The 24,133-nt window shown below is 34.2% G+C and overlaps 1 protein-coding gene across 1 annotated transcript in view; it reads right to left on the reverse strand.

Annotated features, from left to right (window-relative positions):
• LOC132700937 (nephrin) overlaps positions 1 to 24,133 on the reverse strand; it is a 746,572-nt gene that overhangs the window by 389,072 nt on the left and 333,367 nt on the right. The gene's annotated exons all lie outside the window — the stretch shown is intronic.

Here is a 24,133-nt window from a genome sequence, read left to right on the forward strand (position 1 = left end):
AAAAGGGTTATTCAGGCTAAGTGTTATACAAACTTTTGACCGGAACTATTTTTGATTATAATTATATTGAAAACTTTACTGTTTATTACAATGTAATGTAGTAATTATTTACCACCATTACTCGCTCAGTATTCTTCAACGTTTACTATGGAAAGTCTCCACAAAAACTGCAGCTTCTATTGTCATGGTTATTAAAACTTTGGGAAGGATATTGCTGCAATTAATGCTCAGTTGATTATTGTTACGGAGGAAAAGGAGTAATTAGCTAGCACGCAAAAAATCAGCTGAATAGATTTAGAGAATGATTTTAATGTTTTACCGATTAGTAACCAACATGTTCACACAACACCCAGTAAAGTGAACGTTAAAAAATTGACCAAAATATGTTGTAACCGGTAACACTCCAGTAAACAGTAATCAGTAACGCTTGGTGAATAATATAGACCCAAAACAAAACCAAAACTGGCACTATTGTGGGCAATTTGAATATAAATCTTTACATTACTTCCATAGTCTGTAGCACCCTCAACTTAAAAGAAAGTAGTGGGTCATGTATCTTGAATTATAATGAAGGTTTTCATTATTTTGGAGTAATATTTAAAAATTAATTTATGGCAAGTAGTACAACCCTTACATTTTTATCCACATGGTACGGAAAGTTTTTGACTTTGAAGTTCCTTACACTTTTATTAGTCAAAATTCTTTAATTGTACTTTTTGCGAAATTGTTTAAAATAATGCAATTGCTCTTGGAACCTACAGAGATTTCGTTTTTCCACAATCATTAGCGACATTGATTAAAATTCAGCTCAGAAGAGAATTAAAGTAAGATTTTCTCACACAAGTCAGGAAAAGTAAATCCTCAAATTGTTCCATGACGACGCCGCTTCGCTTCATCATAAGCACGTGACTTCACACAAATAACTAATTTAACATTTAAAATTTTGCACAACTTTGTCAAAATTGAGAGATTAGTTATAATCAAATCGTTATTTTTGTATATTGTTCGCGAAATGCTACTGTCGTCATCAAAAACTGTGAATCGGCAGCACTCGTCGAAAAATAGTCGAGATCATCAAAGTACTTTTGGCACGAATATTTTCCACCAACGTTTAAATATCACTTAGAATTGCGTTAATATGCTTTGTATAATATAAGAAGCGTGGAACTGACGTCAAAGTTTTTTGAAATCAAGTAATCTATGTAATTATGGAAATAAAATATCAGTTAATAATTATGTTAAAGTGAATTTTTGATCGTGTCAGTTTTCCATTTTAATTTTTAATTAATTTAGTTAATGGAACCGACGATGAACTAAACAGTATCCTGCCTAATTTAATAGATGACGCCAATTCGGCAATTTCAAACCTTTAAGAGAGTTTTAAAGAGTGGTGTGCAGCAAATAAAGTAAAAAAAATGTCGGAAAATGTGCTGCTGGATTTTTTTCAGAAAAGCCTATGAGAACAAATCTTCCACTTTAGGGGCAATGTTGAAAGCAAGAAAAGTGATGATTTTAAAAAATTGCCAAATTCTGAAGCCTATGATACCTACATATGTATGAAGCGACACGGACGATGAAGATCTTAAACCGTGACTGAAACCCTGCAAGATTCTATCAATATTAAATATCAAACCAAAGGTCTCCAAAACTTCAATGTCACGAGATTTTAATGTTTCAAATTATAGATAAAATTAGCTGGTATAAATTTGTCATGTTTTGAAAAGTATTAAAAAAGTGTTAACTACTGCTAAACATTTACAAGTAAATGATTCCTGAATTTTTGCTTGATTGAGGGCGAGCTTAAAATACAAAAATTAAAAAGTTTACCAAAAAATATGTATTTCGCACATTATTTTGCATAGGCTGCCATGGTATGACGGAGTGTTAAGGAATGAGTATTATTAATTAAATCATGGATGTTGTTTTATAAAAATAAAAAAAAGCGGTTATGTCGCACATTGTTCTAAATTCGCGAATCTTGTCATCTTTGACGTTTGCAGAAAAATAATACTTTTCTACTTCCTATCTTAAGATATTCATTTATGCACTTGTTATATAGTATAATATTTCAATACTAGTTGCACATTATGCAAATATTTATAATGGCGATCACTAAACAGGATTTACTAGGAACCAAGATATTATGATTGAGCTCAACATCGTTCATACAAATATCGTTGGTTTCGAAGATACTGTATTATTTAGATAAATGGAGTTATGATTGAAATATAATGAAAACTGAAGGAATGATTGAGATGACTTATTGAATTAAAGTAGTTAAAGGTACTTTTTCTGATTGAAAATGTACAAGCGGTAATAAAGAAATTGTTTGAATTGGCCACCATCGACCTCAATAAATTTTACAATACACTGTCTTAAATGTCTTTGGTTGTTGAAGAAAATTTTCTATGATTTCTAAGTGTATACGCAACTTCTGCAAATTCTGCAAGTATGACTATGTTGCGAACTCTCAAGGGTTAAAATAAGTAACTGGCGCACCGGCAATAGAAAATGTGGTGGCGTCCCATCATGTATGCATGTTTTCTCTTAAGTCGTGACATCGTGCTATTTTATTTTAGTAGTGCATGTTTTCTAGTGTTAATAGACGTTCGAAAGTCAAACATTTTAAAATTTCAAAGGAATAATCAAAAAATTCAGTTTCAAAATGCTTTAATAATACAAAAATTAATTAAAAGACGGGTTTTTTTATGAACAGAAGTGTATATCTTATTGGAGTACATTTAGATGCTCCTAAAGAAAATTTAAATAACGAGGTAAGGTTAGATTGGGCAGCAATTCAAAAGAACTTAATATTCAATTCAAATATCTTGCTTTTAAGCATGTGCGAATGTAGCCACGTCGGAAAAAGAATCTTATTGAGAAAATTTCGGTTTTCGCTTTGCACAATTCGTATAAATTGAGAAAACTGTAGGTGAACTGCTAACTGCTAAATCTCAAGGTGCTGAGGAGTAAAACTTTGTAAATAACTTATCCAGGTCACAGCACTTAACCGACAAGTACTCGAACCTGTATTTTCCGAAATTCGAAAATAGTTTTTCATTCAACATTTAAAGATTCAAAAATTAAAAAAATTAAGATCGGGTTGCTTTCCATTTGGGAATAGTTGTAGATATCTTTGAGAAAAATGATTATGTAGCGGAAGCACACAAAGAAACCAAGTGACAATTTCTAAAGCAAACTTTTATAGAAGAAAATAGCAATATCATAAATTTGAAATTTGAAATTGTAAAATGGTGGGCAATTCTAACCTTTAATTTGAAGTTTTTTTTTATTATATTAATACTTTTGTTTTTTATTGCTCGCTCATTTATTTAAAAAATAAAAAAATGCCTTTAATGCCTAAGCAAGAGTATCTTTTCTATAAAAAATTGAAAGTTTTTTCAAATGTTCATCATGTTTGAACCATAACTGCAAGTGTCAAATTGACAGAGTTAAACTGCTAAAACTAAAGTACTTCTTCAGTGAAAAATTGAGCATTCTTTCAGTTTTCATTATGTTTCAACCGTAACTCGACCGATATAAAAATATGATTCGACTTAACTAAATAACACGTTGATACCGGCGTCCTCTAGGGGTGACGTCCAAATAAGTTTCAAATTCGTAATTGTCATATCAAAATACGCAAAACTGCCAATTTTTATTATAATATAGAATATTTAGACGAAAATTTAAACTTTAAACGTCCTGCGTCTCCAAAACTAGCTAGTTTCTAGTGTCTAGTTTAAAATAAAGGATGGACAATCTCTAAACTCACTACGAATACTCCTGAAAATAAATCCCAATTATTAATTTTCGCCTCTTCCCACTGCTCACATAGACATTGGTATTCACCCATTTCATGTCTTATTTAATTGCCCAGTTTTACGGTACGATTGAGTTTACCTTGCTTTGAAATGTTTATTTTGTCTCACTGTCCCTAATTTTATGTTTTTTAAACTTTCCTACACCCTGCGAACCCACTGGGGAACGGTGGCCCAATTAACTAATGTGTTTGCCATAGTCAAATCGAAACTTTGTGCACTACACCTACAAAAAAAATATTATTTGAATTCATGGCCCGTTACGCAAACATAAAATTTGGAAAAATTATCTTTCGAATTTTCGATTATTGTACACCGGCAATGCGGTTCGATGCGTACCGGATGCTTTCGTCCAAAATCAACATTGTGTATGAATGGGAAACTAGATTTTGTTATCTCGTGTGTGAATAGGCAAACAAACATTTCGTTCCGTTCAATTGTATGTGTAAAGGCTGTTGGTATTTTCGTGTGCAGCAGTTCCGGATCCTTTTACAGATTACGGATTGCATTTTATATGTATTAATCGAATTAAATAAATTGGATTGTTTATCAAAAAAAGCTATAAAAGATATAAAAGAAAGAAGAGACGTTTAATGTTTCAGTATTAGTACTTAATTACTTGGTTACTTCACTATTATACACTTCCCCTGAATGTTTTCAGGAACATGTCAGTCAGTATTTTCTTCTCAAAATCTCGAAAGCACTAATGGAGCTCTCCATGGTGCTAAGTAAATTCTAAAACATTTAAATCGAATACTAATTACCTAGTCGATTGGTGATTGGAAAATAGCCACCAGAGTGTTAAAACACACTTAAAAAAAATACTTTTTTGTAACACTTAGAACCAAAATTTTGAAAAACCGGAAAAAAATAATTAATAAATAAACCAGATCAGTAAATACATTTTTATAAAATAAAATATTACAAATTTTGTCAGTTTCGACTAGATATTGATTTTTTTGGACAATAATCAATTTACAAAATGAGAAAAAGTTAATGTGCTTCTGACAAGGAAAGTACAGAAAAATCTGTCGACAACCTCATTGCCATTAGAATTATAAGGAAAATTTTCGTTTATAATTTCTGTCATCACCCAACAATTTTACAGATTAAATAACAATTTTGAAATAGCAAAAATGAGTGGGAATAATTCCTTCAATCCGTAAATCTATACAAATTTAGAGTCTCCCAATGAAAATTCAAAAGTTACAGCTGTTTCCACTCAATCCATTGACCGACCGAACGACCCAAATTTCAAATCGCTACGTCAAAGCCTTTAGAAGTTATAGAAGTAGAGAATTTTCTTGTGTCTCCCGGTATATACAAAGTTTAATAAATTTAAAACTATATTACCTATCAACATTGCATTTTTATTCTAGATATCTAATTCTGCGTTACTGTCATTCGTCATTGAGATTAATTAAAATGTGCTGTACTTCTGGGGTTGAATATACAGTGATACGGATAATAGTAAACCAGTATATCTTGCCTGTGGAGGTAAATTATCACATACGTGGTGCTTTATAATTGCATACGAATTTCGGATTTCCAATTTCCAAATAATACTTGATTTCAGTTTATATACTTGATTTGGAGGTTTATGTACCATGTCGCTATAGTAGTTTGCGTTATCCATGATAGTAACATTATAGGAATACTTTTTGAACGATAATTTTGAGGCAGCTTTTAAGAAATTTTCGCACTTGTTTAGATCAGCAATTGTTGTGTTTGATATCTGAATAGTAAGTTTATACGATAGAAGCTATCAATATTAAATTATCAGAAGAAGATTTTAGTATTTCTTCCCTAGCATATTATATAGAAACAAAAAATTATACAAAAGTTGCTTGCTCAAAATGTGTATCTTAATTAAGATTTAAGAATTACGTTATTTTGTCTACGTGCTTTAAGAATTCTCATGAAATAAAGGCGACTTTGCTACATTATTGCGCAGCTCTATGGGCATATGCATTCTTCATTCATTCTTTTTTTTAATGACCTCTTCTTCTTTACACTATTTAAAATTTTTCCATGCACATGTTTAGACAATAACATTTTAAAAATTTACATTTATTTACTGACTGTTCTCTGAGTAATTAAAACACAAAATGAAAAATTTAGTATTAAATAAGTAATAAAAAAAAAACTTTAATAAATCAATTTTTGCTGTTAAAGCTACAGTTTTCTATAGGTATTGTCATGTTAAAATAAATAAGAACTAAAAGTTCAGATTTCCACGAAATTGTATATTTTGACATGACAATTGTTTCGACAACACCGTGTCTTTATCAAATGTGATAAAGACACGGTGTTGTCGAAACAATTGTCATGTCAAAATATATAATTTCGTGAAATTCTGAACTTTTAGTTCTTATTTATTTTGATAAATGGATTTTCATCAAGTAAAAGCCTCCTTGCTATTGAACATGTTTCATGTTATGTCTTATTAAACCGGTCAGCGACAACATTATAATTTTAATTTTAAGTTCGTAATTATTGTTGAAGAAAATAAATGAAAGTCGCGAAAAAGTCGCGGTTTTGGATACATCGTAGCCTACACCCTACTATTAGAAGATCTAAGAAAAGAATTAGAATACAAGGGGAGTTTGAAAAACTTTGGTAGGATGCGTGGTTTGAGAACTTGATAAACTTACCTGTTGTAGAACAGTTAGCAACAACATTATGGTTTTTGACGACTGGAGCAACTAAGCAACTGATATCATTAGTTATGGCCGAAGTATGTAATGTATGTAATAACAGATTATTTACGAAACTTCTGGATTCCTCCTGCGTCGGTTGTTAGTGATACGAACTCGAACAGGATTATCCCTTCGACCTATTGTCGGCACCATTGGGTCACCAACATGTTCTCTAGCTTCTATAATAAAACCCTTTACAGTGAAAACTGATAGTTTCGTACTTAATTCCTTTCATTTCATTAAACAAATAAAAAGCATTACATTCTATCCACAAGGTATTATGGGTAGTTTCCACGTAGAATCCCTATTTACTAAAGTCCGTATTCCTGAAACTCTCAACATCATTTCAGATATATTAAAATCCGAGAATCTCGAACCAAACCTTCTCACCTTAATTGAAAAATGCTGGAACATATAACGGTCAAATTTTTGAATGTCGGGAACAGCTACTGGTTCGTCATTATCACCAGTCATCCCGAATATATTTAATTAAGCCTTTGAGAAGAGAGCTCTCCATCTAAAATGCTAAGTCGATGACACTTTTGTTATTTGGCCTAATGGTCATCTCCACTAGATGATAGAACATACGTTTTACCATTACCAACTTGGGTCATTGTATTTACAGAAACCCTACGCACACAGACCGATATCTTAATGCATTGTCACATCACCATCGGGCCCAAAAATCATCGGTTACCAACCCTGCTGGCTACTGAGCAGTAAAACTGCTTTTCTCTCTAATAAGTTCCACATTAAAGATATTAAGCGTTACATCACAAAGTACACTTCACCACAACCTTCCAATAGCAATGAGTCCGAAAGCAACCCCACACTTGCTAATGTGTAACAACGCGATTTGTCTAAAAGTCTCTGAACATCTTCGATCCGTCAAAGACAAAATTCCATTTGAGATGCCAGGAGTTTTCAGCAGTCCATGCATATACGGCAAAGAATACATTGGAGAGTCCGGACGAAAAATACCCACTAGGGTCAAAGAATATGAAAGAGTCTTATGACTAAGACATATAAACTCATCAGCTATAGCCGAACACAATCAGGAAACCGGACATAAAATTTTATTCGATGAAACTAAAATTTTTGCATGTAATTAATTATTCTACCAAGAAAAATCCGAGAATCTATAGAAATCTATAAGCAACCATTCAATCTTAACTGCGACTCAGGTCCCATTTAGCTCCGCCTTCCACAAATCATATGTAAGCAGGTACAGAGTAAAATGCGAGCCAGTTTCAGTTAAGTTTTGAAGAAGTCACCAGGATGATTGGCGAAACGTTAGCAAGTTCGACATAATAACAATCGACCCAGGAGGAATCCAGAAGTTTTGTAAATAGTATTTGAGTAGCCTGTGGAAGTTTCTTTGTAAAATTAATAATGGACGATTTTGAATATTATTAATCCTGTATGAATACTAGCCAGTCTTACCAAAACAAGTTTGCAATTTCACAACTCAACCACGTCGACAATAACACTACACAGTCGCGTTGTTTAATAATTGTAAATTAAAATTGCTAGTTAGGATGGTATAGATAGTAATACATACACTTTATTGAGGTTAAGCTTACCCTAGCTGTTGTAAGCTAAACTGCAACTAATCCATCTTTATCAGTATGAAGAATTAATATTGTATTATGTAAATAATGATTGGTATAAATATTTGTTGTGATCCATTAATCAAGTGGAAACGACTTGATAAATTTAACGCGATTTTGGGGAAGGACAAAAAATTCTTCAAACGCCATACGTCAAGTTAACCCACGCATTTGTGTTTAAAATGGGGTTGCTAAGCAAGTTGTAAATCCGCTGGCCCCTCCGCGGCGCGAAAACTTGACGGACTAATTATTCCCTTGAAAAATAAACCCTTGGCGGTAAAATTTATAGTTATCCTGATAACGACGTAGCGGTAGTTTCGGAATTATGCTACAACAATTAAGCCGTTATTCAACGTAAAGAAGTGCTAAACTTGATTATGATATTAATCAATGACATCGTTTCGTACGTCGCTTCGTTCTTGGAGTCGGTTCGTAGGGGGTTAGCATGTCTCGCGTGGATGAAAGATATGTTTGTATTTGCCATGCGATCTCAGGCAACCGTTTTTCGCTTGTTAAATGGGAATTTTTCACTCGAGCAATTAAAAGATTTCAGCGATTTACGAACTTCAATTTTAGAATATTGTGGAGTGATAGAATGGGGAATTCGGTTTGTTTTTCGGTATCGGGCATGGGCCTAGTTAAATTTTGTGCAGTGAAATAATTTGTGAGCCCTATTGCAAATAGCCTTTGTAATTTTTGATAACATACTATCTCACTTGAAGTATTGTTCCTCATTATACCTTTATGACGGAGTAAAGGGAAATGAATGACACTTTACTGACCGATTTATTAAAAGATATTTTTGTGGTGTATATTTACTGCTCCGTATTTGCTGGTAGGTAATATTCACAGCATTATAAAATTAGCAATGATATAGCTACACTAACAGTAATGAAAAGATGTTTCAGTCCTCCAGTTAAGCTTCTTGCCGAAGTGTAATTCGAAAAAGATTTTTCAAAAGATATACCCACCCTAGATAAAAATTGAATGAAGCTTGACCAGGATGACAATTTCCCGTTGATAACTAGAAAACTATTATGGCCGAATAACCTCACGTAAACGTTCACGGTCGGTGAAAATATTTGATTTCTTGTCAATCGGGCTGTTCAGAGGTTTCAGAGCTTTCGACTACAGCTACGGTAGTCATTTTCAGTGCTATTATGTCCTAAATATGTCGGCCAAAGAATAAGAGGTGACACAAACTAAGGGGTTAGTTTTTTATATACCATACATTGCAAGGGTGAGAGACTGAATTTCCAAATTTATGAAAAAACACAACGTTAAAGATACCTTTCAACCCACTCGGAAAATAGAACAACACCTCTGATCGGCCAAAGGCCCTCCTGTTCTTGCGAGATGATCTTACCGTGGGATCTTAATGATTGGGACAAATTGAGAAACCAGCATTTGCGGAATCAGCACTCTCAATTTTGTCACCCTAAAATCTTTTTCACATTAGATTGTAACTAGAAGCGATCGAAATTCATAAGGAACAACTTTAATACACGGGAAGATAGCATGCAGGTTAACTAAATTTTCCACGCTTGAAAAAGTCTAGTATTATTTTTATTTGAAATTAGATCAATAATGAGGAGTGGGGTTTTTGGTCGTCAGATTCAAAGAAAAATTGTATTTCTTTCAAACATATATTAATCAAAACTCTAATCCGAACACTAACAAATTTGTAAAGTGCGGCAATTATCAAGCAGACGTGCACAATTAGTCCAGCCGACAGGGGTGCAATGAAGATCCACGCACTACTTGAAACTTACAACTACTTCAAATGGGTATGCTACACACTTTGTTGGATAAAACACAAACGAAGCTACTTAAGAGCTACACATGGTCACCACACCGTACCCGTAGATTCGTCCGCAGAAGCCAGAAGTCAGGTGGGGCTGTTGCGCATATGCGGCTTAACACATGTGTCTTGACGATGAAGTACATATAACATCCTATTTGAATCACTGTGTTGTAATTAAAATTACAAACAATTAAAAGTAAATCTTTTGCAACCACAGAAAAAATTGGAAGTCTTGTCATATTCTTCTGTTTTTTTTTATTACTTTTATTATTTTTACTGAGTTGTTGGCGATAGTGTTCAAGCGCGGTATCGGATTAGACAACATTTTACATGCGCCAGAAAATACCAACGAAAACTTGCTCGGGGGCACCACGAAAATCGATCAGTCGACTCGACGTCAACGAGTTAAAACGAGCAAAACCTTGTTCATAAGTATAGAAAAATAATCCACTAAAAATGATGGCGCCTCTCCGTTGCGCGAAAACGTCTCGGCATGATAATTTATACCGGACAGAGATTAGATGAATAAATTGGCTGTCGGAGAGTGAACCGCTTCGCCCTCGCTCGAACCCTTTGCATCTCAGAACACGTGTTGCAACCTGTTTCTCGGGGATTAAACGGAAAACCCCAAGATAGGGAATGTAGCGATAACAGATACAAGCTACGGGGCATTAATTTGACGTGCCGCTGGCTTGCTCGCCAGCTCGCCTGTCTGTCGGTTTCAAGAAAATGTGCAGACGCTTAAGGTTGTGCATAATTGGGGATACCCACGGAATAAGTTACGTATAATAAATTTGAAAAATTTCCTATGCCGTGTGGCCTCTTATGAAGAAAGGATAAAAGGTAGACCGGACTTCGCATTACTTTAACTATGGGCGTTCTGTCCTCCAAGTACCGCGTTCGAGCTTCTAGTTTTAGATAAAACGGAAAGCGTTCAGGTTAACTAATGAAAAAACTTTTTTTCTACCTATAAACACAGCATTAAATGTTGCATTGGAATTTGGTTCTTCGAAACAATCTTTTTAAAATTCACTAGTTCATTAAAAGTGTGTCCATGAATAGATAAAGGTATCACCGAATTTGTTTTTGGTGACTGATTGAGCTTCTCGACAATTCTGATCTCCCTTGGAAATGCGTAAAACAGATAGAGGATCTTTTTAGTAATACTTTGCTATATTTACCCAACAGTACCTTTGGTGCTGTAATGTTATTGTTAAATATTCCAAAGAACTCGTTAAATCACTTGCTCTCTCCAAAGAACTCGCATTCCCAGTTGCTTTCAAAATGGTCTGGCTGTATAAAAACCATTTTGCACTTTTTTAATTTGAAGTACCGGCCTCTGAATTGCTCGCTAGATCGCAGGTTGTGAATTGGGGACATCCACGACATGAATTCCATATTAAAAATTTCCTATTGCGTGAAACAGTATTCTACTTCCCAACTCTCATGTTTGGAGGCTCTCATATTTAGACAAAATTAAACGCCTTCAGGAAAACTTTTGAAAAAACTTTTTTGTTACCTATCAACACAGGTAGAGTTCGATTGGAATTTAGTTTTTCGGAGCCATCTTAAACTGTTATTTAAAAGTGTGTGCATGAATGGATGAAGGTGTACTCGATAATTCTTATCGCTATTACAGTATTGCAAAACAGGCTTCAATTTGCAATTTACAGATTTACAGAAGAAAAAAACATGAATACATTTTACCAGTTACCACTCACCAAGCAATAACCATTTATTATTGAAGGAAAAACAATTCTGTTTGTACTAATGATATTGTAAGATCGCCTTCTTTGTGAAGAAGGATATTGTGTGTGTGAACATATGTGATAAAGAGAGAGAAAGTGAAGCAAATTCTATACATTTAGCAACGATCTTATAACACCGAAAATTTACCTGTGCAGTGTGTATATATGTATGCGAAATAACACTTATAGTTCGGCGTAAAACGTAGTCTGCCTGGGAATATGTTTATTGAATGGAAAGTATTTTACCCAACCATCAATTATTAATGCAATAGTCGAAAACAAGCGCTAAATTATTCACTGGAAGGTGTCTAGACACCGTAAAACAATATTCGAGTAACAGAGCTTTGCAAATTGACATTAGGTTAAGGTTATCTATTAATTATTACTATTTCAAAGCGGATTATTCCGGTAGTCTAGATAATGGTTTTGGGAAATGACATTTAGTTTTATATTTAGAATTTGCGAAATATATGCTACTGTGGATTTAATTATCGTAATTGAGCCAAATAATAATGTAGGAGTATTATTTATAAAGAAGAAGGTAACGGTGACAAAAGCATTGGAAGAATATATGTCCACTGACTTTAGAAATTGAAGACTATATTGCTGCTACCTCTCTCCAAACATTGGCATGAAAGAGTTTGCGGGAAAGGTAAACGAAATTTTTAACAAATGAGAAATAGGAAAGAAGCAAAGTATAAACGCCGGGGACATAAATGCAAAATCACTACCGTGGGACTCCCCAACTATGGACAATTGAACAGAGCTGATGGCAGCTGGTAACTTTGTAGTGCATAACACAAGCGAAACCCCGACCTTCGTGAGGAGAAGTACGCAATCTTATATAAATATAACGATCTCTATACAGAAAATAGCAAGAAGTATTGTAAACTGGAAGGTACTGGATGAAAAAAAATTAACTGATGAGATAAAAATGGGGAAAGCACTTGCGAGGGAGAAAAAATACCTGACGCAGTAGGAAATCTTTAACGTTAACGTGGATAACATGAAGGAAGAGGAAAGAGCGTCGCACAGGTTTTGAACAGAAACATTGAGCAGGCGTACGAAAACAGCTCCATCGAAGGCCTAGCTGGAATAAAAGTGGTGCCATACTGGTGGTACGAAGAAATATCCATACTAGTACTGCAGTAGTACTAGAAAACAAGATAGAGATAATATAACGACAGAAGAAACGAAAGAAAACGCTAAGCAAATTATCAGGAAGGACGAAAGGAACTCCGAAGACTGATAAGAAAATTCAAGAAAGCCCACTGCCAATAAGAAAAAAGAAAAAATAGTGACATAATTGTTTCGTGCTGCCATAAGCGAGATAGAATACACAAAGACACAGATATGCGCGGCACCAGAATTTACCGTCCAAGAAAGGAGAGAAGCTTTAGCTCGATTGAAAATAGCAAGCAGGGAATAAACAAGAGGGTTGGCTCCTAAGAATGCTTAACCAGTTTCTTAAAACGCAGAGTTTTCACAAGGAATGAAAAATAGCGAAAGTTATACTGATACCGAAACAATCAAAACCCGTAACTCCAAGTGCATTTAATCAACTCTGTTTGCTTGGCGCACTGAGTAAACTAAATTAAGAAATGATTCGCAGGGGGAAGAGGAAATTGAAAAAACAACAGAAAAGCGAAAAAAAAAATGGAATGATTTAACACTGGATAACCATAACGCTTATAACTCAGCTAACTGGAATTTGATACTGATACTGACAATGATATCGAAATATCTCTTCAATATCATTGAGAAATATCTCAAAGACAGACACAAACAGGTAGATAAACAGGAAACACTTGAAATTAAAACCGGAGTACAGCAGGGATCCGTGCTAGGACGAACACTTTGTTATGTATTCTACAATTACATATTTGAAGTAAAACCACTAGGACGAGAAAAGATTGTTGGTTTTGCAGACGATATAGTACTGCTGGTATCGTCTGTGAATAAGAACATTCTAATTTATAATAAAAAAGAGAACCTGCAAAGGATAAATAAATCAATGTACGAAAATAAGCTGAAGCTAGCACTAGAAAAAACGGAAGCCCTGATCATCACACAGAAAAGAAAATTGGGAGGGCAAGGTGAGGCTCACTCTGATTTTAAAGAGAGAACAACTGATGGAATAATAACACACATAAAGGCCAATTGACTAGGCAGTCAATCTCGGATATTAAGAAATGGGTTAGTGTAAAGGTCGAAACCTAAACTACGATACTACCCAAGCAACCTCAGGCCAAGAAATGTTTATGATGTATGCAAAACGCTTTGAAAAACAGGTAGAAAAAAGACAAAGGTAAAACAGGAAACAAACAAGGATTAGGATGCTACAGAAAATGAAAGGGACGATAGAGTATACATATATGTATGTATATATATATATATATATATATATATATATATATATATATATATATATATATATATATATATATATATATATATATATATATATATATATATATATATATATATATATATATATATATATATATATATATATATATATATATATATATATATATATATATATATATATATATATATATATACATATATTTTTTTTTGTTGTTGCGTAGCCGAGATATTAATGTTAGATTGATGATTGTTAGGTATAGTGGTATCGTCTTCACAAAAAAGAATTTTATTAATGAGAGATCTAGGCTATTGGTTCGAGATTAGGATATCTTTCAGTCGTAGTAGGTTTTTTTCTTTTAGAAGAAGGTAAGGTATGCGAAAATTTTTAGGAATAAATTTTGAACTTCCAAACAAAATAAAATTAATTATGAAAAATTTCGCCAATAATCCGATTTTCGAATTTCGTGCTGGTCTACATGTCACATGGGCATTAACAAGGGTATGGATATCCTAATTAACTTAGGTATGCGTAATGTTGATAACGTTGAAAAAATTGCAGAACTTCTCTGGAATTAAACGCAGATAAAACGGAACGCCTTGTATTTTCGACAAATAGCCTTTTGGAAGGTAAAAATGACAAGTTATTATAATAATTGAGGCAAGATTAAAGTGACTTTCCCATATCAACGCCTGTTGTAAAAAACTTTATTATCTTTGTAATCCGTAGACTAATGGACCTAGTTACCGAAGGTGCATTATACTCCCGATTGGGCTCATCGTCTTTTGCTTTCAATGCTCGTATCCTTAGAAAACTTCTTCTATTTAATTCTGTTTTTCATTTCTCATCAAACCATCCATTTTTTCCTTTTTTATTTCTTTATATCAATAGTTTGCTGCGCTTTCGCTAGTTTTCCTAATATTCCTCTAATTTTTGTTGATGTCCTCTCTCTGTTTCATGCTATCCAATTCTATGCATACGTTCTCTCTATAATCATTTTGTTCTTAATCATAACTTTCTCCTTGCTATTTCTCTTTGTTTATTTTTTATGGTTTTGTGCTTCATTTTCACACCCACCATGTTTTCCAATCGTGTGTCTAAATACCTCCTCTACATACCTATTTTTAAAATGATTCTCGTTTATTTCTTCCCAGTAAAAAATTTCCTTTATATCCACATCTTTTTCTTCCGACAATTCCTATATATTAATTATTGGAAATGAAGCCGAAAAATTATGGCCACAGACCATGGTTTTCTCTTTTATTATTTTGGAAAAACTTGTATTATAGACCTACTTGCAAACGATATCGATAATTTATCATTGACCCGAAACCGCCACTGTTTTTCTAAATTCAACGGCTTTTTCAGATTTTTATCCGGCCGTCACCTCTAAGTCAAACCGTCTCTTACAAATTTAATTTGAATTCTTCGTAGCTGAACCGAAATAATACAAACAGGCGTTCACACAAACCCGCAAATCTTTGCTCACGTTTACAGATACGTCGCTGCAACGGCGCGGCGGTTCGCTTATTAAAATTTCAGTTAGTAAGCGTCACGCAAAGAAAAAAAAACTTGACGCGAGCACGTCTCAGTGATACATATGGTGCTCGTCCGTCTCGTGAATTCCCACTAACCTGACCTGTAAAATTGGAATAATTACATTTTAGGGATGGACTCAAGGAAATCCAAATCCCGTTATACATGGAGCTTATCCATCAATCAAATGAAAATACCACATTTTAATAAATTTATCGTATTTAAAGGGTGATTTTGTATAAGGTTGCATATTTGAAAAAGTTGTAGAATTCGAATAATCAATAAAACGTTATGCTTATTTTAATACAAAAAGAAATTATGAAGTCTGAGATATGCCTACAAAAGATGTTATGTTTACAAACTTTTGTGGAATTAAAAAAAATCCTTAATATTCGAAAATGCAAATGCCGGGTACATATGAAAATATAACATTTTAAAATCACAAAAGATAGAAGCATAGAACTGTTTTTGATATTTTTTTCAGGTTCGAACATAAGGCATAAATATAAGAAAGTAACCAATTTCTTTTGAATGTGATTATCCAAGGATGGTCATTAACATAAAATGCAACAAGATTATTACCTAAAGTTTCGGAATTTAAATTCAGGTAGAATTGTGGTCCGTAATAAAAAATAATTTTATACCTATCTGTGTTGAATATTCTTTGGTTTGGTATACTACTTAGTTTAAGTTTAATAGTAATCATTCTTATTTCGTGTGTAATACAGCGTGTGTTGTATCTCAGGAGATGCTGCCGCCCAAATGTAGAAAACACTATTCTATTGAGAATAAGGAAGTTATAAACAATGTTAATTTGACTCTCATTGAACGTGGTGTCAGCAAACAAGTATCTTTAGATGAAACGGCCAAATTGACGAAAGTTCCAACATCAACTGAATGGAAAATTGTGAATAATCCCATTTCAGCGAGGAAAAAAAGAAGCGATGCTGACATTTTCTCGAGTGTAGATGAAAGTGATCAAGATATAATACGCCGTAAAATTTACCAGTTATACGAGGAACAAAGCGTGCCTACATTGGATATCTTAATTAGGAGGCTTGAAAAAGATGAAACCGGTGTTAAATGTGGCAGGACTACCTTATGGAAGTGTATTAAACACATGGGTTTTAAGTTTAAAAAAATTGACAAAAGGCAAGTTTTAATGGAATATTTTAGAATTCGAAAATGGCGACTGGAATATCTACAAAATATTAGGATTTAAAGAGAACAACAAAGGCCAATTATTTACTTAGATGAAACCTTGTTCGACACTTATGATACCTCGGAAAAGGGTTGGGTTGACTCAACTGATAAGTGGAAAACAAACGCGCCATCAAAAAGAGGTAAAAGAATAACTATTTTGCATGCTGGCTCTGAGGATGGTTGGATTCCAAATGGACTTTCTCTATCTGCGAAAAATATTAAAGATTCTTCTCTGGATTACCATGAAGACACCACCACTGATTTATTTGAAAGTTGGTTTAAAAATAAACTAGTTCCAAACATTCCTCCTAATAGCGTCATTGTAATGGACAATGCAAATTATCACAGTAGACAGTTGACTAAAACCCCTTCCTGATGTGACACAAAAGCAACAATCCAAAACTACATGTATAATAACGAAATTTATTTTCACGAAGATTATACAAAAAAAACAATTAATTAAGGTTCTACAAAGCTTGAACCTACAAAATGAATACGTCTGTGATAATTGAGATCTGCCTTTCGTCGTAACAATGTTTTTCCCCGTGTTAACTCCAATATCCTCAAATTTATAGAAACCGAAGTTTTTAACCTCCCTCCACAAAGTTGGACAAATTCTGTTAAACATATAGAAAAGGCAGAACAATCGTATATCCACATTGCAAATAATATAGAGCAAATAATAATTAGAACAGGCAATGATAGCGATAGTGATACTGATACATTATGAATAATTTTAAGTAACTTAAGTATGTAATAAAAATAATTTGTAATTTTATTTTAGATTTAGACATAAATACACACATAAATAAATAAATATTGTTTAGTATCTTTAATAACAAAACCACAAATAATGTAATTCTAAGCAAAGTAGGGACCTGTTCGGCCATATTTCTAACCTTAACTATCGTAGCTTAATTCATGTTTTAAATATATAGGTTTACGTTTTCGTTTACGATGCCAGTGAACAATGCGGTCTTAAATTGAACATCAGTAAGACCAAGTTCAAGATAATAAGTAAACAGGACAATAATTACTAAGCAATGGAAGCAGTCTCACAAGATTAAATCGAGAATAGAAGAAGCAAGACAAACTTATATCAATTTGGACCTAAACATCAAAGTTAAGAATCCTTCGGTGTTATGTTTTCTCGACACTCACATTGACAGTGACAACTAAAAAACGAATTGAAGCATTTGAAATGTGGCTATACAGGTGAATTCTGAGGATGTTGTGAATGATCAGGGTGTCTAATTAATCAGTAATGGAATGAATGAGCAAGGAAAGTGTTAAAGCCAAGCTTTTGATGTTTTTTTGTGTGTAACATTTTGCAATAATGTGGTAAGCTCGCCGTATTACATGACCGAAAAGATATTTATGGCCATTGTGATACGATTCAAAAATTGCTGAAGAGGCTCGAGGTTATGGAACAGTGCTGGCGACGTTTCAGTAAAAATCAAATGATAAGATGCATATTGATTTGTTAATTTTACGAGAAAAAAGTCCATTTTAATTTCTGACGGGGATGCACAAGAAATTCGTGCGAGTTTTCATTTATGCACGATTTTTCCCTTTTGGTTCGTTACACTGCTTTCTAGATTGCAGAGGACCGTCTTAGTTTTCTTATATTTTCCTAATCTTTGAAGTTGTAAAATACAATCCACCCAAAGGTAGTTCCGACATTCTACTACTTGGCGACATAGGATATTGTGTGTGCTGCTGGTGTTTCTATACTGTATGTTTGACATGAAATTCTCGTTTTTTAGTGATTTTATCCCTAGCTGTTATGTTTTACTCTCGGAGGTTGTAGATGCGTTAGAGACTAAGCCAACTATGGGATATCTAATTCTGTGACTGCATTTTTATTCTCTCTGCTCACTAAAAACAAGTAGATTTTCTCTTAATTTGGCCAGAATGGAAGCTTCGAATTTTCTTTTGTGATAGATTCATTTCCACTTTCTTAGCCGTTGGTTGTTTGCTTTGTAGCTTTGACTCTGCAAGTCACACTATTTCTGAACGTTTTCCATCATGAATATTACCTAGGTTGGAACTTACTTCATTACTACTTGTCACTGGTGATGCCCACTTGTGTCCAAAGAGGTGCTGCGCTCCGGGGACGACACCAATAATTTATATATCGATTAGAAGGACACAATTTGAACGCTTTTTTGGACTGCTAGGGTTGCTGACAGAGATAGGTAATAAAATTTGGAAGGTTATCTTAGGGATAGGATATCTTCGCAGGCCCTAGCGAGTGGCCATATGATTGGTGTGAATTGGGCTGCAGTATTTCGATGAAATCATCACTTGTTTCCTAGAAGAATGGTGAAAAGAGACGGACGGACGGAGGCGAATAGTGAATTTTAGGGTAAAAAATGAATACTACAGTAAGGCCACCGATCTATAGAACTCATTATTTTTCTTTAGAGAAAGCAAATGTTAACATGTTAACAACTACGGTCTTGTAACGAGTTTTATGGAATATTTATACCATCCGATCCGTATCTGAAGATGCGGTTGCCGAATTTCACACCTTGAACACCTTGCCCGAGTGAACGGTAAGGGGCTTGCATTTTTAATGGGTTCGATAGATACTGACGGCTTGCAATAATTCCGGATGGGTGCTTAGAAACCCTAATCTTCTACCACGCTGATTAATGCAGGCCGTTCTAGGCGTGAAGTATGAATGTTCGTTGGGATGGTAATTTAAAAATCAATGTTTACAATGCGAAATGAAATCATACAATATATGTAAATAATTTGCTGTTATATGTAATGGAACAACGTAATGACAATTGCCATTTGTTTATAATAAATTGATGCAGCATTGCGTATGTATTTAAATAATGGTTTTGGGAACTGCTATCATTAGAACCGAATAATAATAGGATTTTTGTAAACAATTGGGTAATTGCCTAGGAAAGACTTTTTTAATGGTTAGTGCGGATTAATTATCAATTTGCATTGAATAAACCCCAACTAAAGGCTAACGATACTATTTGCGATGCGATGCGTTATTGATAGTTCATTGTTTGCGTATATTATCAAACCGAGTGTCAAAGAGATTATGGGCAAAGGGATCATTTCTTTCAGTCAGATGATTTTTATTTTAAAATATTCAATTATCCAGGGACCTAGGCCCTTTCTGCTACTTGAGTCGTAGGTTTACTAGCGATCAGATGTAGGTATAAGGTAAATTTTAGCTAAGAAAAATAATAATACAATATTTCAATAACTAAATTCAACAGAAAATATCCGATCGTTTCCAAACCTGTGACCAAACTAATGGAAATTTCCGAAGTGGCTCGCGAAAGCTGCCCATAATTGGGTATTTTATGGTAGGGAGTACAAAATAGTATATTAAGCATCAAATTTGATAAACGGCATTTGAGCGTTAGTTTTTGAGCACACTTGTGTAAAACAACATAAATAGATTCACTGACACGACCGTTAGAATTGTCAAAGGAGTTATGTACAATGATTTCTACGTAATAAGGATAGAACACCGTGAGATCTACAATGTCAGCATTTGGCCACGATGGCACTATGAAGAGACCGTGAGATTCACATTGTCAGCTTTTCGGATACGAACCTATAAAGTCTTAGTTTTAAGTTATATGATTATTCTTGTTGTAACTACTGCTGCAGAAACTCTTAATTTTCGATTGTATTTTGAAAATAAAGTTTTTAAAAAGTCACCTCGTCTTCGCTTGAACATAATTGGCGCAGTCGGTAGGATTGTGCCCTCGGAATTCGGAAAACGAAAAAGCAGAGACAATTCGTGTGTGTGCGTCGCATCGTACAGAAAAGTGACACTTACCGAATTCGGCTACCCTGAGGAGTGGTTTCAACCGCTACAGCGCAATCCAAAGAACTTGTTGGCGAACCCAGAGAAGACTCTCGTAGGCAGTGTGCAACAAAGGATCAGGGAAAGGAAAACCGTAAGTGCGATTTTTTCCTTTCACCCCTTTAAGATCCTCCGTTAAGGCTTTTAATAGGGATAAATTTAGGCAAGACGTATCGGGCGTCAAGTAGTTAGGGAAACAATTTTTTTTTAATCGATCAATTTTTGATGTTAAATTGTGAATCAGAAACAAGCTGGGAATATTTCAAAGCATTAAGTAGTGACGTAGAATCTGAAATTAGTGAAATTTTCAAAAATCTAACCTTTAGTGAAAGAAAAATATCAGAAAAAATGACAGACCAAGTAAATTGGAATTTATTTAAATCAAAATTGCAAAACATTCAACCTTACGAAGGTGATAGCAATACCTTAAATAAGTTTATCAACAGATGCGGAAGCTTAATTAATGGTTACGTTTCCCTTGCAAATTCGGAATTAAATAAACATATTTTTGAATGTATCCAGGAAAAACTGGTAGGCAGAGCCTTAGTTCTAGTAGGCAATCGCACAGAAATTAGTGATTGGAAAGCATTGAAAGATGCACTGACTCAATGTTTTTCCGATCGCCGAGATCTGAATTGTTTAATCCAAGAATTAGTTAGGACTAGGCCCAATTAAAACGAACACTTGATAAATTTTGGAAGTAGACTTCAATTATTAAGGAGCGACATTGTACAGCGTATAAGTAACGAGTCTAAATATACACCGGAAGAAAAGCTTTCATATATTAAACATTATGATCAAACCGCCCTAAATACATTTATCGCAGGGTGCACAGGCGTCTTAAAAAACAATATGCATTTAAAAACACCGCAACGTTTCGAAGACGCCATGGCATATGTAAATGAATTCGAAAATTTTGAAAGATTGTATGGGACTCTGAACGAGCCTTATAAATCTCAAAAACCGAACTTCCAAAATTTAAACAGTGCACCGACAAATCAACATCTTCAAAATTTTTATCAAAGACCGTCTAGCAATAATGCGTTTGTACCACCCAATCTCGCTCAATTTCCAAATCAGCAATTTAGTAACCCCGCACAATTTGGTAACTTAACGCAATTCGGTCACCAATCTTTTAATCAAAATTGCTTTAAGCCCCCACAAAAAATGTTTCCAACTGGCCCAGTTGACGTAAGGCCCAGACAACTACCTCCTCAAAAATACTTTACCAACAGTCAAGTTTTCGGTAAACCAAAAAATGTATTTAAGCCCGGACAAACAAACCCACGCGATTTGCCCAAACCTGAACCTAGTCGACAACGTCTAAGACACCTTCCATAAGACGAGACCAATATCGAAACCAAAACGACTATTTCCGGTCGAACCCAAACACGCGAAATAACTTTGTCTTTGAAGAATTACATTCAAATGAGGTGATGAACTTCGACAACCAAGACTCTGAGGATAACTTAGATTATTTTGACCCGCGTTTTGAAAATAGTTTTCCTCAAGAATATTTTGAGACAATCGATGAATCAATACAATGTCAATTAGAAAATCAAAGCAATCAACACTTAGACGTATCCCAAAATTTTTGCGAAACCAGCCAAGAAGAAACCCCAACTTAATTGAAATAAACGTATCTTCATATAACCCCCTTCCTTACCTGCAAATTAACTCTTTAAATATTAAATTATTAATAGACACTGGTAGTAATAGATCAGTATTAAAACCTATTATTGCTGAACAATATTTTTCGAATTTCATTTATAATGCACAAAATACTATAAAAACAGCCGTAGGCAGCCAAAACACTCAATTTGAAGCTACTATAGCTCTACTTATAGAGTTTGGTATCGATTACGAAATCGATTTTATCCTTTTCGATTTTCACGACTTTTTCGATGGCGTTATTGGATTAACTGATTTGATGAAAATGAATTTAAATATTGACTTAAATAACAAAATACTTTCGAATAAAACAATTCAAATTCCTTTTAAGTTCCGCGAACCGGCGGATTCAAAATTTTCATTTTCGATAAACTCTCATGAGAAAATTATTAAGAATTTGCCAGTTAGCGTTTTTGAAGGCGATATTTTAGTATCACCTACTGAAATAAATAACTTGTTTATTCCTAGAACCCTATCCCACGCGAGAAAAGGATTCGCACCCCCTGAAATACAAAACCACACCGATAAAACCATTAACACGACCTTGTTGCAACCAATTCCCGTAGAATCGTTTATACAGGAAGTATTCGAAATATATTCTTTTGAAACCATAAAAAAATTCGATAAAAATAAATATTTTCAAAATTCGACGAATTTAAAGACATTTTTTATAAACCAGGCGACGCGCTAACATTTACATCCAAAATTCGACACGAGATAAAAACCACTGACGAAGTTCTGGTACACACAGTTATATCGTTACCCGTATGGCCATAAAGAGGAAGTAAGGAAACAAATAAATTAAATGTTAGGGAAAGGTATAATCCGTTCTTCAACGAGCCCTTGAAGCTCTCCCGTTTGGATCGTTCCAAAAAAAAATCGATGCCTCAAACGTACAAAAGTGGCGCGTAGTAATAGATTATCGTAAATTAAACCTTAAAACAATCAACGATCGATATCCCATTCCAAACATTTCTGATATACTAGATAAGTTAGGACGATCACAATACTTTTCGGCTTTAGACCTAGCCAGCGGTTTTCACCAGATCGAGATGGCACAAAATTCGATAGAAAAAACAGCGTTTTCCGTGGAAAACGGACATTATGAATATCTACGAATGCCATTTGGCTTGAAAAATGCGCCGAGTACTTTTCAACGCGTTATGGACAAGGTCCTTAAAGATCTTCAGAATAAAATTTGTATGGGCTATATGGACGACATAATTATTGTTAGTACAGGCTTGCAGGAACACATTCAAAATTTGCGCCTTGTATTTTCGAAATTACGCGATGCAAAATTAAAAATTCAACTGGACAAATGCGAGTTCCTAAGAAAAGAAATCGAATTTTTAGGGCACGTAGTGACGCCAGAAGGCATCAAACCAAACCCGAAAAAGATCGAGGCCATTCAAAAATTCGCGATACCTCGTACACAAAAAGAAAGAAACAATTTTTAGGCTTGCTCGGATATTATCGTAAATTTATACAAAATTTTGCGAAGATCAGCAAACCATTAACTCAATACCTAAAGAAAAACCAGAAAGTAATACACTCTAAAGAATTTGTGGATTGTTTCCAACATTGTAAAAATATACTAACATCAGAACCAGTACTTGCGTGCCCCGATTTTACTAAACCTTTCGAATTAACAACTGATGCATCAACTTATGCTATAGGAGCAATATGATCACAAAATGGTCACCCAATTAGTTATGCATCGAGAACGTTAAACCCCGCGGAAATAAACAATTCGACCATCGAGAAAGAACTGCTAGCAATTGTATTTGGTTGTAAATACTTTAGACCATATTTGCTTGGACAAAAGT

The sequence above is a fragment of the Cylas formicarius genome, unplaced genomic scaffold (genome assembly GCF_029955315.1).
Source record: "Cylas formicarius isolate icCylForm1 unplaced genomic scaffold, icCylForm1.1 PGA_scaffold_10__41_contigs__length_53128322, whole genome shotgun sequence".
Classification (NCBI taxonomy): Eukaryota; Metazoa; Arthropoda; class Insecta; order Coleoptera; family Brentidae; genus Cylas; species Cylas formicarius.